Genomic DNA, 16,607 nt, shown 5'->3' on the forward strand with positions numbered 1-16,607 from the left:
ACATTTCTTGCCCTGGAGTATTTTATGCCCCAGAACACTTCTTTGATATTTCGAGCTGCAGGGTGAAAATTGTCGGCTCTCAGTCGATAGATCAGTGCAGCACCCTAAAGACGGAAACAGGAAGAACGTGACCGATGCCCACCTGCGTATCTTTTGCATGTGCTTCCAAAAATAGGATGCGTGTGCATTACACTTAATTTTTCCTTTGTATTTATTAGCGTTTTGGTATTCCTTTGCTGCACAAAAACATAAAAAGCCCAGAACTTAGGTTATCCAGTTCTGCTGCTGCTTTGAATTCAGACTAGCTTTGCAACTTTTTTTTTTTTTTCAACATCTTTATTGGGGTATAATTGCTTTACAATGGTGTGTTAGTTTCTGCTTTATAACAAAGTAGCTTTGCAACTTTTGAAGCTTCAGTTTGCCCATCTGTGAAATTCATTCAGCAACCCCTACTGTGTATCCCATAGCACTTCCATCCACCTGACAATATAAGTCTTGATTATTTTCCATCTCCTCATCACACCCCTAGAATGTCAGCTCCTTAAGGCCGGGACTTTCTTCTTTGTTCATTGCAGTATTCCCAGCATTTAGAACAGTACTTGGCATATGGCAGGTGCTCCGTTAATATGAGTTAAAGGAAATGAGCACACACATGCTCATTTAGGAAGCACGTGCTTCAGCGCTTCCTGACTTCCTACCTGAAGTCAGGAAGTTGGACTTAGATGATTCGGAAGGGCCCCTCTGCTTTTTAACATTTGATCATCCATGCCAAAAGCCCTCTCCGGAAGCTGTTCTGACACATTTTTGTATGTGTATGAAGGATAACGGGGTTTTCACATGCCCTGATCTGAACTTCTTGTGTGTTTCCCTTTTCTGTAATCTTAAGGAGAAAGTTAAGTCTGGGGAGTCTTCACTCTTGTAGCTATGAGAAGACAAGGTAAGTGTTTTTCTCTGTGGTCTCCTTTGAAGTGAAATTCTTATACACGTCATATCCTGAAGGGCAGATTTCTTTTTGTGTATGTATATGTCAGCTTACATATTAGCACATGCCCAGAGCCTAATGGGAAATCAGACAACAAACGTAAAACAAGTCTAGTAAATTTGCCTTTTCATACCCTTCACACTTGATGAGATTTTCATGAAATTGGTAGGTGAGCTCTGAACATATTTGGCCATAGGCAGATTCCTGTGTGGCTTTGCTTCCTGAAGGTAGGACTCGTAGAAGGACTTGTAGGTGGCATTTGTACGTATGGGGTAGACAAGGGAAAATATTTCAAGACTCCTGGATTATTTGGGGACCTTGCCTTGGGTTGCCTTTGTATTATAAGGTCAGATTTAAGATCAGGAAAGACGAGTACCAATACGATACGTTTCTGCCTAAGAAAATACTTTGGCTTTTGCTGAAACTTGATTTCATTTTGCTTTTGGCTTCTCAGGGTGATTTTGCCTCAGTTCTGTACAAATAGGATTTCTAGATACTTGGTGTGAGGATAAACTGCATGTCTCTACTCGTTGACAATGAGTTGGATTTTGCAGGTTGGATTGTTGTAACTTTTTTCTCTGAGCATCTCCGTTATAGCATCAGTGCAGCGAGATTTTCTTGTGTAGCCAGGACTGCATATAGCCTTTTACTGTTTTCATTCTCCTGCGAGATGGACTTAGGGGAGCTCTTATGTGAACTGAGGCGTGTCAGGGAGAGCGCTCACATGGGTCCATTGGCGGATGCAAGGCAGACACGGCTGTGTTTAGATCCTCCCTCAGAGTTGCAGGAGCCCATTCGCGCCGCTCCCTCACCTCCGTAGGTCATGGAAAATGGCAAAAGTAGGATCGTTGAGGTAATTTTTTGAAGCACTGTTATTGTGGTTGACATTGATCACTTACTACTTCAGTTGCATTCCATGATGTCAGGTTTACTGCATTTACCTGTAGAAGAAGGAAAATAAACCCTCTCAGAGAAGAAAAGGGCAGCATTATTATGTGTTCATGGAGTCATAATATGGCCTCATTGTCTCTCGCTGCGGCCATCAAGGATGTATTCATATAAAATAACACAGCAGAGCTGATGCTTAGAGGTTATGAAAGAACATACAGGGGTTGTCAGAGCTATATCTGGGTTAAAATATGTTGTGAGACTCCCAGCCCTCCTCAACAGAGGCTGTTTACGGTACAGTGCGGGTATTTGTGCTGCTTTCATTGTATGCATCCTGAATGAAGAATCAGCTCTTTAAAAAGAACGTTAAAAATAAAACCCATGTTGTAGAAATCTGACGTAGGCCAAAGAGATTGTGGGTGTCTTAAATGGCTACTCATTTCCCAAGGTGACTCAGAGGTTTCCTCTTGGTCGTGAGATATTTTGACATGGCGTCTGTACTTTGCCTTTTAAAAACGATGTTCTGTCTGTGAAAATACATACAGACTTCCTCACAATCACTTGTATGACTCTTCGGGGATGTGAACCCCACACCTCCTAGGAGGGAGGGTTTGTCTCCTCCTGTTTCGGAATTAGCCTCACCCCAGCTTCTTGCCCCACCAGGTTCTGGTTTCCAGCTTGGACCATTTCATTTCTCTCTCCCATCAGGGGGCAAGACTGGTTGAAGAAACTCTTGTATAGAGAAAGTGTAAATCATACCTCAATAAAGCTATTAAAAAACACACACACGCAAGCACCCTGATTAATGGACTATGCCATCGCTATGTGAATACTGTACGTGGTTTTTAAAAATAGCTCTTTCACTAGAGTGTTTCGGTTGAGGGTGTGTATTCTTGGATTGTTTTTTATTATTATTTTTTTGTATAGCATTGATAGGAAAAGGTAGAACTCTTATACTAATACATGCAGTATTTAGATTGGATAATACTCCCTTCTCTTTTTATGGTGATTTCCTGACTTTCTCCTTTGCTTTTCCCTGCTACTTAAGCATCAAGTCTCGGGCATTTTCCCAGTGTAATTGTTGATTAAGTGCTGCATATCCTGCAACGATTATGAGAAGATTATTGTATTCAGCTTTTAATCTTATGAGTGTCAAATATTTTACTTTAATGGTATCTTTATTGTTATTATTCTTCATAGCTCTTTCTGTTTGAGTAATGCAATCAGGCAAAATAAAGGTAACAGCACAAATTCAGCACTTCTAGAGTAAGAATTCTTTGTCTCAGAATGGAAAGCGCCACCTGCTGGCTGTTCTGAAATGCTGATTGGGGTCTGCAAAGATGGAATTAGGAATGCCTTAGGCCTCTTTTGGTTGCAAGTAACAGAAAGCAGCTAGCTCAAGAAGAAATATATATAAAGATAGAGACCTGTTGGAGGCAGTACCAAGGGTCTCAGGACCCCAAGGCCAGGCTTGTAGCTGCGAGGCACCAGGCTTGTAGCTGCGGGAACCAGACGGCTGCCAAGAACGCTGCTTCTTTCTGCGCGTCCTCTGTGTTTTCTCTAACGTTGTGTGTGAATTGGTCAGTGGTCATCGGTAGCTTTCAAGCTAAATATCCTCTGTAGACGAGAGCAGCCCAGGTGGACCAGCCATCTTTTGGTCTCAGTTCCCAATTCCCAGGAGCAATGGGAATTCTGACTGGAACAACTGTAGTCATGTGACACCCCCCCACCCCAGTCCAGTCAGCTGGTCCAGGAGAGCCATCTCATGACGTGAATCACGGCAACCAGGGGCTCTCCCCGTTGGCGAGGGAAGGCGCAGCTCCAGAGAAAGAGGCTCGGTGTGAATGGACCTGACACCTGCAGAAGGGTTGTGTTTGTATATTTTTGTGAGAAGGACGGCGACCCTGACTCCTCATGCAGCCTTCCGTGATGCCCCACACACTTCTGCAGGAATCTGAATGCATATTCCAGAGCTTGGGTTTCTGAGGGGAACCCCCAAAAGCAATTTCTAGTCAACTGCCTATTGCTTAGCTGGGCGAAAGGAATCAACAGTATGAGTAGCTGCAGTTACTGTTTCCACAGAACCACTGATGTCTCCACTTTATAGATGGGGAAACTGAGGCTGGAAGGACAATGTGTCACCTGTTGTCATGTCACTTGTTCTGGCTGACTCCAAAATGCAGAGCCAGCCATGGTACTAGGTTTGGGCTTTATCTCTACAAGCTGACAGCCGATGCCTCATGGGTATGTAGGGAGGACAGTAGGTGGTTAATAGGGAAGTGGCTGGTTACACGTTGGCCTGAAGTGGAAAATTTGCTGGGAATAATCCATATTGAGTAATATTTGTGCACATCATGAGGACTTAACCTCAGCATGAACTTTCTATGTAGAAACCTAAAATCCATGTAAATGTTTTAGTTGGACTTCAAGCCATAGGGCATCACTTTGAGTAGAGCGTGTCACAGGGATAGAGTTCTGACTGGTCCAGCCAGTGTCATCCCCTACTCATCGCTCAGAGGATTGCATTGTCTGTGATATGGGGGATGGCACTAATTGGAAAACTGTGGCTTATCAATCAGTGCTAACTAACAAAATCATGGAGCCGGGAAAGTTGGTGCAGTTTCTCCAAGAGTGATCATTGTGGGTGGCGAGTATTGAGTGAGGTGTAGAGAATCAAACTGTCTATATAGATGCTGCTGCCATGGAAAGAGCCCTGGGCTGACAGTCAGGGTTCTGGGGGCCAGGCCCAGCCACTGACCATCTGTGAGACCCCAGGCAAGTCACTGCCTGCTCTTCACCACTCCGCTTTGTTTCTCCCTTTCTTTTTAATATGTTGTAAAAAAAAAAAAAATCATAAAGTACAAAAAGATATATAGTGAAAACTGTCATCCTCCTGTGAAAGAAATACAGCTCTAGTCCCCCTCCCCAGAGGTAACCGGCACGATCAGTTTCTTACGTGCCGTTTGATAGCCGATGCCTTTACACACCTGAGTAAGTGTGCACATTTATGCAGACGGGGACATACCATATGCATTATTCTGATCATAAAGATCTTTCTGTATCAGTGCATATAGAGCTATCCTTTTTTGGGACTCCGGAGTTTTTCACTGTGTGGCTGGATTAAAGTATCCTCTGGTCTTGGACATTCTACAGCTAGGGTTGCAAAGTGGCGTTTTGTTGGTTCATTTCCTTAATTGAGCGAGGTTGAAGACCATGTATATTTTTCTGTATGTTCCCTCCTTGTGCCTGCTGCTCTTTTTTTTTCCCCCATTGAATTTTTCTTTTCTTACTGCACCTCATTTTCCAAAGAGGTAATGATCCAAGTGCCAGTCATTTCTACAATTGGGAATATTTTAGCTGGAGGAGAGATCTGGTGGATGTTTACTGAGAAGCCCGGGTACCTGGGAAAAGGCCCCGCGTCAGCTGCGGAGGCCGACTTCGTTTACCTGATCCCTTTCTTCCTCCCCATTGTTGTTGAGGTGAGGTCATGCCGAGTTCCTCAACAAGCCTCAGACTTAGTAGGGGGAATACGTGCCCAGTAGTGGGGCTTGACCAGTTTTTGCTGGTTGAACAAAAGAGAGAACATGGCATCGTGGGACGAGATTATCTTTGGGATCAACTAGTTCTCTAGACATTGACCTGGGTTCAAATCTTCTTGGCTCCAGAATTTGCAAGCCATGCAAACCTCTCTGGACCACAGTTTCCTCGTCTGTAATATGGGAATAATAATACTGATGTTGCCAGGCTGTTCTGAGCAACAGAAAGAACAGAGTAAAGTATCGAGCACATGACAGGTTTTCAGTAATTGACAGCTTCTAGTATTAGTGTCATTGTTCTGATCAGGACTATTATTGCCATCACCATAAACCCAACGAGTGACAGTAGGGCCATGGGCTAAACAATTGATTCACGAGATGACCATGTTATATGAGATTGTGACTTTTGCAGACCATCTGCGTCTTTGCAATAAAAGTTTATTTGCACCTACATTGATTTCATTTGTCTTGTGACCATCATTTTCTTACAGAGGCTTTTCTTTCTTACAGAGGCTTTAAGCCTCTGTTGCTAGACATAGTACATAATGCCCGTGTAGTTTCAATGCCCATCCAGTTTTCGGGCCTTGAAAAGGGAGAGTGATTTGAAAGTATTCTACTTGAATTCTTAGTGAGAAAGATCTGAAAACTCTGCTCCTCCCCTTGCCTCCCCCAAGAAGTCTGAGAGATCAAAACAAATAATCTTTCTCTCTGCATCCTTAAACCCAACTTAAGAAATTAACGAAGGAAGATGGATAGAGTGAAATAAGACTCATCGAGAAGAAATGGGAGCCTCCTAATTGATTCCCACAAAGCTGCTGGTTATTTACAACTAGGAAAATTGCCTGCTTGGAGATACCAGTTCAGCGCTCTGGTTCCACTGGTTTGACAGGAAAAAGTCACTGCGCCTGGCTGGAAAAGCTCTTAGGGAGGAGGAAAGTAGAATGAATTACATCTGACTTTTTTTTTTTTTATGACTATTTCTTTTTTTTTTTAACTGTTCTTTTTTTTTTTTAATTAATTAATTAATTAATTTGGCTGTGTTGGGTCTTTGTTTCTGTGCGAGGGCCTTCTCCAGTTGCGGCGAGTGGGGGTCACTCTTCATCGCAGTGTGCGGGCCTCTCACTGCCGTGGCCTCTCTTGCTGCGGGGCACAGGCTCCAGACACGCAGGCTCAGTAGCTGTGGCTCACGGGCCCAGTTGCTCCGTGGCATGTGGGATCCCCCCAGACCAGGGCTTGAACCCGTGTCCCCTGCATTGGCAGGCAGACTCTCAACCACTGCACCACCAGGGAAGCCCACATCTGACTGTTTAACACCATCTCATTCATAGATTTCTGCCTTTTCCCCCAGTGGATCATTCGCAGTCTCTTTTTTAGTATATAATTGTTCATTTTAAATTTTCATGTTTGCTCTAGCTGGGTGTATGTTAATTACTGGCAGTCTGTAATTATGTTGTCTATTTGTCATTTCCATGGCAGCAAGGGTAGTAAGCTAGAACTCTTCCAATAGCAAGAATTTTAATTTATAATTCCCTCCCCCCAAACCATTTAGAAATTGATACGTTTCACTCACATTCTAGATGTAGTTCAGTAAATGCCATGTTACTGATGTTCATTATCAGGTTTTAAGCTAAGAAATGCCACTGTAGCCGGGCGCGGTGGCGCGTGCCTGTAGTCCCAGCTGCTCGGGAGGCTGAGGCAGGAGGATCGCTTGAGCCCAGGAGTTCTGGGCTGTAGTGCACTATGCCGATCGGGTGTCCGCACTAAGTTCGGCATCAATATGGTGACCTCCCGGGAGCGGGGGACCACCAGGTTGCCTAAGGAGGGGTGAACCGGCCCAGGTCGGAAACGGAGCAGGTCAAAACTCCCGTGCTGATCAGTAGTGGGATCGCGCCTGTGAATAGCCACTGCACTCCAGCCTGGGCAACATAGCGAGGCCCCGTCTCTTAAAAAAAAAAAAAAAAAAAAAAAGAATGCCGCTGTACTCTTAACTTAGAGATTCCCAAGATTTTGGTGTATTCATTCAATCCACAGCCACTTATTGAGCACCCACTGCACACTAGGTGCTTGGGATATATTCTCTGAATAGAACAGACAAAATAAAATATTCTGTAGTTCTCTGTGTAACAGGACTGCCCAGCTGACCCCTAAAGCCACTGTCTGGCTGGCGGCAATGGCTGTGTGTCCCCTAGGCTGCCAAACACTTGTCTGTTCCCAGCACTGTAATAATGAGGAATATGGTAAGAAGGTAGAAGCCACTGGCGATTAAAGTTATTATTTCACATTAAAGTCCCCCGATATGATATTGGCAGCTGAGACATACATGGAAAACATAATAGTTTAAAGATCATCAGATTAGTTCCAGACATCCCCAGGATCTGGGTGCAAATTAAATTAGAGGTACATCCAATCGATCCAATCAAGAAACAGGTCTGGGATTAGGGGGCATGTTCTTGCTGTATGGACCAGGTAAACAGAGTGACCGTTGATACTGCCTAAAGCCTCACAGGAAGTTCCAGCACCCTAGATTGAAACTGACCCCTGGAAATGATTCCCAAGACTGGGCTGTTCTGGTGCTATGAGTACAGAAGGTGGGGACTTGGGAAGGGTCTAGAGTGGAGCTGAAGACTGAAGGTTCAGTGAAACTGATTTAAGAGATGGTCCTGCTGGTGGGTAATGCTGAAGAGCAGGTGCTTACAGGAGAAGGGATCTGGGGGAAGTTAGGCAGTTGGAAATGCTCTATCTAAAAAAGGCATATGGGACTTCCCTTGTGGCGCAGTGGTTGAGAGTCCGCCTGCCGATGCAGGGGACAGGGTTCGTGCCCTGGTCCGGGAAGATCCCACATGCTGCGCAGCGGCTGGGCCCGTGAGCCATGGCCGCTGAGACTGCGCGTCCGGAGCCTGTGCTCCGCAACGGGAGAGGCCACGACAGTGAGAGGCCCGCGTACCGCAAAAAAAAAAAAAAAAAAAAAAAAGGCATATGACTTGAGTTCCCCATAGTCATTCAGCAACTTTCTTTTAGTACTTATAGAATGTGGTAGTGTGAACAAGACAGAGGTCCTGCCCACATGGAGCTTCCATTTCACTGGGGGAAGCAAGACGGACAAATAGGACAGACAGATGGACAGGTAACCAAATGTGATATAGTATAATGTTGTACAGTTGTGAGTGCTACAAAGAATTATAAATGGGATAAAGGAATAGAGTGATCAAGGTATCCTACTCTATTAGTCGTTTTTTGCACTTCACTAGTTCTCAGTATGAGAAGAAGACATTAAGGGGAGGGGTGGTCACAGTTTGTTCCTTTGGGGTTTTTTGGTTTTGTTTGTCTTCCCCCAAATCAATACAGGGCTTTTAGTGACTCTTTAAAATATCACAGAGAGGTCTTAGGAATCATCTGGCATCTTGTTGTTTCTGTAGCTGGATAACTTAAATCTTATTCATCACCTGCCGAACTGGTCCTTCTGCAGAGATGTAGATACCATCTAAAATTTTTCTAATATTCTTGTTTTCAACTGTTGTGGCTTGCTGAATCAAAGCAGCTGAATTTGATGCAGTTTCAATGTCATTTTCTTTGAGAATTAACTCACCTTTCTGGGCTTGAGGTACTGAACAAGCGATGTCTGGCCTCACCTGAACCCAGAGCATCTATTTTTTGCCCAAGAAATTTCAGATTTCAACAAGAGACCTGTTCTGAATAACAACATTGATGGGGAGATGAGCATATACAGACCTCATTTGTAATGGAAACCCAACATAACACCCTTGATCATGTTCTGTTCATGATACAGATAGTCAAAAAGTGGCCACTTTCTTTCTGTATCCCCGCCATTTGTCAACCTGGAGCCTCTTTCTTTTCTTTCCAAGGAAACTGAGTTCTACATTGATATGATTGAAGTCCCTCCAAAAGGCTTTTCTGGTTCCCTTCACAGTAATTGTGTGGCCCTTCACACAGTAATTGTGTGATGTCAGAATTTTCTGGAATATCTGCAGTCTGATTGCTGAGAATGGTCTTCATTCTCATAGTAGATGCAGCAAAGAACAGTTTTTATTTTTAACAAACCTTGTGAGATAATTGTAGATTCATATGGAGCTGTAAAACAATTGTAATTCAGAGAAATTCTGTTTCTCCCAATGGTAACATCTTGCAAAACTATAGTATAATATATATAATCTCATCTGTATCTACAAAAGAATCTTGCTGGAGTTTTGATAGGAATTGCATTAAGCCTGTGTATCAGTTTGAGGACAAATGACATCTTTACTATGTTGAGTCTTCTAATCCATGAACATGGTATACCTCTCTGTTTGTTTAGATCTTCTTTGATTTCTTCTATGAGCATTTTTGTAGTTTTCAACATATAAGTCCTATACATGTTATATTTACACCCAAGTATTTCATTTTTCTTGAACAGTTGTAAATGATATTATTTTTAAATTTTTGGTATCCATTCATTTATTGCTAGCATCTAGGACTATAGTTCATTTTGTATGCTTATCTTATATTCTGAGACCTTGCTGAATGTACATTTTAGTTCTAGGAGGTTTTTTTGTATATTCCGTAGGAAGTTCTATGTAGACAGTCTGCAAATAAAGACAGTTTTATCTCTTCCCTTTTGATGCCTTTATTTCACTTTCTTGCCTTATTTCACTGGTTAGAACTTCCAACACTGTGTTAAATAAGAGTGGTGAGAGCAGACATCTTCACCTTGTTCTCAGTCATAGGGAGGAAAGCATTCAGTCTTTCCTTATTAAGCATAATGTTAGCTGTAGGGTTTTTTAACAGATGTTCCTTGACAAGTTGGGTGAGACCCCTTCTATTCCTAGTTTGCTGGGCATTTTTATCATGATTAGATGCATTTTTCATATGCCTTTTCTACATCAGTTCATATGATTTTTCTTCTATAGCCTGTTGACATGGTAGATTACTTTGATTGATTTTTGAATACTGAACCAGTCTTCCATCCCTGGAATAAACCCCACTTAGTCACAGTATATAATTCTATTTAAATATTCCTGAATTATATTTATTAATATTTTGTTAATTTAGTCTGTACCTTGCCTTTTTTATACGGTCCTTAGTTGGTCTGCTTTCTTCTCTCTACCTTTCAGAATCTTCTTGTGTTTGTCTTATATTTAATGTCCATCATTTTTTGTTGTGTTTGGTGGGAAGAATAGGGAAAAGTATGTCTATTCCATTTCCTGGAAGCAGAAGTCCCTTCAGATGGTCAATTTTTAGGTATACTTTTAAGCAGCTGTATAATTTACTACCAGAAGAAAAGAAAATTCAGGTCTTGATGAATTCAGGTCTTGATGAATAAAAATGTTTGACCAAGTTACTGGTTTGACTTGCCTGATTCTAAAAGAAGCTGAACAAAGAGATTTAGGCTGAGCAAAAAGGTGTAAACATATCAGGTCTTCAGTATCACTCCTGTACTTCCCAGCAGAAGAAAGACCTGTTACGGTCATCAAAGCGTCAGGGACACTATAAATTGCAGGGACACTTAAATTGCATTTCCGGGACTTCCCTGGTGGTGCAGTGATTAAGACTCCACGCTCCCAATGCAGGGGGCCTGGGTTTGATCCCCGGTCAGGGAACTAGATCCCACATGCATGCCGCAACTAAGAGTTCGTGTGCCGCAATTAAGACCTGTTGCAACCAAATAAATAAATATTTATAAAAAATAAAATTGCATTTTCTTCAAGCTGCTGGTAATACCAGATATTTACAAAAAGGTGCTGTAAGCACTGCCGCATGCTCTCAGTTGCCTATCAACAGTTATTTGCCACATAATTGTGTGTTGGGGAGCCTGAAACTTAGGCCAAGGGGGACTTTTCTTCTGTTGTAGACAGATGATGACTGGTCAAGGAGATGAGTTCTCAGAGGGTCAGCGAGAATCTCGTCTGCATCAAAAGAGCGCCCATTCTTTGCTTTCATTGGTTGGCTTATTTTTCTGCCTTTCTTATGATTTCCAAGAAATATGGCACGGTAGCAGAGGTCACAGAGATTCAGTGGGGGAATCAATAAGCCACGGAGTTCTAACAGCCCCTGGTTTCAAAGGTCCCTCTCCATGGTGAAGTTTTCAAAACAGCAGATATTTTCCATTCTCCTCTTATCTTCCTGCTGGTTTACTTTAGCCTATATTTGCATGCACCTCCTGTGAGTGCAGTGATTGAGTAAGAAATGATCCCTGCTCTCAAGGAGTGGTAGGCAGAGAGGGTACAAGTGACCGTAGTTCAGGGGTCACCAAGGAGCAGACAAAATGCCTTCAAAGGTCAGAGGCAGGTACCCTGGCTTTCTGCTGGTGAAATTTGAGCTGGTGCTTCAAGAGTTAGGAGGATTTCAGCAGCTGGGGTTGGGGGGCACTGCTGGCAATGGGTGGGCCAAGAGGTGAGAGCATAGGCGCGTCCAGGGAACATAGCACAGAGCACGCAGGGCTGGACTGAAGAGAGAACAGCACTTTCCTCTCCAGCGCTCACCTGCCCAACCATTGAAAATAAACATCTTTTCCCCATATGACCGTTAGAACCGTAATGTCTTTCCACTTATGTTTTTCCTTCCACTTCACCTAAAGTGGGCTTTTGTCATCCCCTCATTCATTTGTGCACTTGAGTTAAGACTTCAAAGTGTGCTTACCTACCTAGCGTTAGGGGTTGAATTGCACCCACCCCAAGATATGTTGGAAGTCCTAACCCACCCTTCAGTACCTGGGAGTGTGACCTTATTTGGAAATAGGGTCTTTGCAGATGGAATCTGTTTATGTCTTGTAATCAAGATGAGGTCACTAGGGTGGGCCCTGATCCACTGTGATTGGCGCCCGTATTAGAAGAGGGAAATTTAGACACAGACACACACGGGAAGAACTCCACGAGATGATGGAAGCAGAGATTGGAGCTGCAAGACAAGGGGTGCCAGGATGGGTGACCAGCACTGGAAGAGGCAAGGAAGCGTTCTCTCCTACGAGTTTCAGAGGGAACATGGCCCTGCCAGCACCTTGATTTTGGACCTCGTTGTTTTAAGCTACCCAGTTTGTGGTTCTTTGTTATGGCAGCCCTAGGAACTAACATGCCTAGTTTATACCCGGCCCTCTACTCGTGGAATTCGACTTGGATTCTACAATCTGTCAGGGAGGTTCAGTTGTGCCTGTTGAGGTCACATGGGTGGCTAATAGGTGGTCTTTGCAGGGGGAATTTGATCATCAGAGGGGCTCCTCGGTTTTCTGGTCTTTAGGCTGAGGTCTCTGGGATCTCCATGGAGGACAGTGAGCTGGTGACAGAGGGTGGAGTGAGCAGGCACTGTGACGTGGTTCCCATTAGAAAATTGGAGTAGTTGAGAATTAAAGGCTTCTAGGGCAAAAGACTTCAGAGCTCATTTATACCAACTCTTCCTCTGCCTCTCCCTGGAAAGAAGTATCACGTGACCCATCCAAGAGCCACTCTGCTAGTAACAGAGTAAGGACTTGAATTCAGATCTTAAATCTCACATCCAGACTTCTAAGATTTCTGCAGGGACTCTAAAGTCTGTGGTTCTGACTTCGGAAAGTTTTTGGGGGGTCACAGAATTTTAACTTATGCCTTTAGACTCTTCTTTACTTACTGGGGCTGGTGGGGGGAAGAAAGAAGAGGTACTTTAAAAAAGAAAAAGCAAAAAAGGGGGAACATGTTGACCTTCAGGAAAGGGATTTGAAAGAATAAGTTTATGCATCTTTAAAATAAAAGACCCAAGGGTATTTAGTTTTACTCTGTGTCATTGAAAAATAAAATCCACCCCAGCCTCAAGTGGATGGGAAGTTCCAGCTCACAGGTTCATTCACTGACCGTCCGACCCACGTGTTGCAGAGGGTAGAATTTATAAAATCAGCAACCGTTATATGACCTCAGACACCACAAGTTGCACTTTCAGCGTCATTCTGAGTTTCCTGTCCCTCTGCAGGGTGGAGTAGAGCCACTAATGTTGTTTCCATGGATTTCATCTTTCCAGGCTTGGTTTAAATCTCGAGTGCAGGATGCCAGGTAGATTCATTATGGCAGTAGCAATGCACACACGCCATCATGGTAGCTTTAAATCAATCTCTCTCCTAAAGGTTCCGAGGAATGTCACTTACAAGGCACATTGCTTGCATGAGTGTCCTTTGTGTTGGGTGCCCTGGAATGTAATTTCTATCAGGAAGACGTAAAGGAGACACGGGGAGGAATCATTTTGCTTGACAGCACACTTTGAAAGGGAGGGGAGTTTGTTATTGTTATTTTTTGTTGTTACTATGATTGTTTCTTGGGTTCCTCCAACAAAGAAATGCCGTGTGGCTTTCAAAAGTCTCCCCGTGCAAATGCTTCCCGTCACCAGTGATCAGCGTCCTGCCATTTTGAAATCCAGAAGTGGCTTTAGCAGCCCTTATGACATAATCATTGCCGGGAGCTGGAGACCAACCTCTCAGAGAAATTGACACTCTCATCTTCCATCTTCGTGTACGCATTCTAAGTGCTGGTGCGCTGTCACTTTAACAAACTGTCACCCTGAAATAGGGTTGCTTCATCCAGTGCTGTGGAAAAACAAGGTTAGAAGAGCAGAGGCTTTTGTTGATAGTGAGCAAGTGGGATTTGTTAAACCAATATCGAAAGGTGGTTTGCACAACTCTTGGCGGCTCACGTTACTTCTGAAAAGATGTGGTCTTTCAGCCCTGGTTGGCACAGATACAGTTAAAGTTGCATCAGGACCTTTGTTATATAATCCTTCCCGGTTATATAATTTGGGGTCCTGTTTTTTCTTGCCCTGGTTTATATCGATTGAAACAAGGATAGAAGATCACAACAGTTCATAGTTTCCTGTAATAGCGGAGGCAGTAATGTTACTGATTAAAGCACATGGGATCTATTGGTTGTCAGTAATACTATATACAGGATGAACTATGTGTATGTGAACAGTTTGTGTATGAAAAATATAAAATGAGTTTCAGACATATCATCCTACAGATGAGCAGTTTAAAAGAACTGACTTTCAGATTCTGGCTTATACGAACCTTCTGGTCTCAGCCCATGTCTCTAGCTGGTCAGAAACTAGAAGCCAGCCTAGATATGGAAACATACAATACGGTAGGGACTTTTTGTGGCTGCCGTGAGTGGCCCCTGTGACTTTTACCAGACCCGGCCCAGATACAATTAGGAGACGTGACAACCTAAGGGCAGGTAGGATTCTTGAGACTTCGGTTCACACTTTCCTGCAACACTGAGCTCACCTATCTCTGAAGTGACTGCTATCACCTGCTTCTATCTTGGCCTCCTCCCAGTTATTTCAAATATAAATTTAGTAGCCAATAATTTGCGGCCCCCAGCCAATTGATTTGAGCAGACCTAGAAATCAATTACACCACTGTCCCCCTACTCCCACCTACCCAGCCTGGGAAGATTGTAGAACAAGCACATCTGTCCCATGCGCCAGCTCAGAGGCACCCCTAAGTAGGCGGCACGGAGCAGAAAACAGTACCACATAGGGCAGCCATGCTATTACTTCACGTACGTCTGACTCCAGATGCGAGGGTTCTGTGTCTGCCCCTTCCAGGGCCCCAGCACCCTGACTGTCTGGCTGGGACCTTCTCAAGAGCTCTTGGTCCTCAGGGAGTGGTGCTCACATCCTGCTCTAACAAGACTCTAGTCGTCGGAACCGTGAACCGTGAAGGACACACCTTCCACGCTGCCAGCAGATCAGATCCGACCCCCAGCTTTGCCCCTTCCCCACCACTTGGACCTGGACCCACTCTACTCCTTTTCGTCCTCAGCCACCCTCCCTCTCAGGCTTCTTAGCTCCTGCCGCCTCCCTGCCACCCCCTCCCCAGGCCTGACTGCTCTTGACTCCCAGAATTCACTGTGGCCAAGAAGCCACGCTAACATCTTTCTATAAAACAGTAATATTTTGCTAAGAAGCAAGTACTAACATCAAACTGGGTTGTGGGTAGTTTCAGTTTTCTTCTTCATACCCTTCTTTCATTTTTTTTTGGCTGTGCCACACAGTATGCAGGATCTTAGTTCCCCGACCAGGGATCGAACCCACGCCCCCTGCAGTGAAAGCGCAGAGTCCTAACCACTGAACCACCAGGGAATTCCCAACCCTTTTCTTTAAATCAAATTTTCTACAATGAACATGTACTATTTTTTTAACTGGAAAGAAAATATATATATTGTAAAATAGCCGTTGGGAAGATGGCAAATAAAAACAAGTAGTCTTTTTTGTTCAGTAGAATAACAACAACAGTAAAATCACCCCAAAGTAAATCAGTGCAAAAATATGAGGCAGCCTTGCTCCTCCTCATCAGGTAATAAATGGCCTTTCACAGGTGAGATGAGGTGGGACGTTACCGTCATTACCATCAACCTCCAGTCCTGTTACTTCTGCAGAGTTGCTGGGCACGTCCTACTCCAGTAGACACCATGGGAATTTATTACAGGGTTGTTGGGAGGCTCAAATGAGAAAATAGATGTGAAAGTACTTTATAAATGGAAGCTATTATTTTCAACAAAAAGTAGAGAACTTTCATCTACATTGGGAGACAAGGCAGAACATTGTAAGGATGTTTATACAATTTAACATAGGGGAAGATGTGGCCATTACGATCTAAGAACTTAAGTTCATCTATTCATTTGATAAATATTTATTGGGGGCCTGGAACAGTTCTTGGTGTTTGGGATTCATCAGTGAAGAAAGCAGACACAAATCCCTGCCTCGTGGAGCCTCGTGAGGGAAACAGATGAGAAACAAAAACATCTAATAAATAAAAAAGAAGTGGTCATCAAAATAACAACAGTAAGTAACACTCCAATAGTGCTTATTTTGTGCCAGGCATGGATGTAATATATTTAATCCCAAATACTCTATGAAGTAGATACTATTTGCAACCCCATGGTCGGGGGAAATGACCCACAGAGAGGTGAAGTGACTTGCCCAAGGTCACGCAGCTAGTAATGCTGGCACTGGAAATCAGTTTCACAGAGGAAGTTCGTGGGTGAGAAGCCAGTGGAGAAAGAAACGGAACGGGGTAAGGGGTTATCCATTCAGCAGACATTTCTGAGTGCTCTGTGCCTGGCACTGTGTTGGATGCCTGGGATATAGAAATGCAAGGGGCATTATCCCTGCCCTGGAGAGGTTCACAGTCTCTTAGGGGAGATTAGGGGTACACAGACATATGAGCAAACCATGTGGTGTGATACACCTTC

The 16,607-nt window shown here is 43.7% G+C and overlaps 1 protein-coding gene and 1 pseudogene across 10 annotated transcripts in view; one reads left to right on the forward strand and one right to left on the reverse strand.

Moving 5' to 3' along the window:
• Positions 1-16,607, forward strand: part of FOXN3 (forkhead box N3) — a 400,969-nt gene that overhangs the window by 315,939 nt on the left and 68,423 nt on the right. The gene's annotated exons all lie outside the window — the stretch shown is intronic.
• Positions 8,469-10,886, reverse strand: LOC309969784 (large ribosomal subunit protein uL6-like; annotated as a pseudogene). Its single transcript has one exon. The product of its transcript is annotated as a large ribosomal subunit protein uL6-like (transcript).

Source organism: Leucopleurus acutus (genome assembly GCF_964270905.1).
Source record: "Leucopleurus acutus genome assembly, chromosome: 1".
In the NCBI taxonomy this organism is placed as follows: Eukaryota; Metazoa; Chordata; class Mammalia; order Artiodactyla; family Delphinidae; genus Leucopleurus; species Leucopleurus acutus.